The sequence below is a fragment of the Myotis brandtii genome, unplaced genomic scaffold (assembly GCF_000412655.1).
Source record: "Myotis brandtii unplaced genomic scaffold, ASM41265v1 scaffold74, whole genome shotgun sequence".
In the NCBI taxonomy this organism is placed as follows: domain Eukaryota; kingdom Metazoa; phylum Chordata; class Mammalia; order Chiroptera; family Vespertilionidae; genus Myotis; species Myotis brandtii.
The window spans coordinates 4,249,566-4,250,301 of NW_005370944.1; the positions used below are offsets into that span (position 1 = coordinate 4,249,566).

General features: G+C 64.3%; 1 protein-coding gene and 1 pseudogene across 10 annotated transcripts in view; one reads left to right on the plus strand and one right to left on the minus strand.

The window, feature by feature from the left end:
• The window catches only part of MYO9A (myosin IXA), a 423,504-nt gene that overhangs the window by 199,363 nt on the left and 223,405 nt on the right, over positions 1–736 (plus strand). The window lies entirely within an intron of this gene.
• LOC102254263 overlaps positions 1–736 on the minus strand; it is a 6,145-nt pseudogene that overhangs the window by 1,041 nt on the left and 4,368 nt on the right.

Below are 736 nucleotides of genomic sequence, written 5' to 3' on the forward strand. Positions count from 1 at the left end.
TCCCCCGTCCCCTGTCTGCCAGCAGCCCTGCTCGCCGCCGCTTGCATCCACTGATGGTGCGGAGCAATTGGGGCCAGTGCCAGCAGCAGGTGAGAGCAGGGCCGCCGTCAGAAGGTGCGAGCAGAGCTGGCACCATCAGTGGGTGCCAGCAGCAGCTGCTGCCCCGATCACTCCTCAGGAGCAGGGGGAGGTGAAGAAGCCCTGAGGGACATTCAGGGCCGGCAGCCACCGCTCGCACCTGCTGAAGGTGCCAAGTGATTGGGGCGGGGGCTGGCGCCGGGCACTGGCAGGGGGTGCAAGCGGCAGCTCCAGCACCAGCAGTGGGTGCGAGCAGGTCTGGAGCCGGCAGCAGGTGCAAGCCCTGGGCAGGACTGCAGCGCATGGGAGCAAAGAATTTTCAGTACACACCAGAGGCTCGCCCTGATGACAGTGAATGGCGCCCCGCCTTGGTCTGGCGCCCCCACTCACCTGTTCCACCATCCCCCCACAGCCGACGCCGGCCATGTTCTGCGCTTTGCCACCTGCTGCAGATGCTGCCATGTTCTGCACACGCCCCCTGGTGGTCAGCGCACATCATGGTGACTGGTTGTTCGGTTGTTTCGTCATTCAGTCTATTTGCATCTTAGGGTATTATATATATACTAGAGGCCCGGTGCACAAAAATTTGTGCACTCGGGGGGGGGGGGGAGGGGGGTCCCCCAGCCCGGCCTGTGCCCTCTCGCAGTCTGGGACCCCT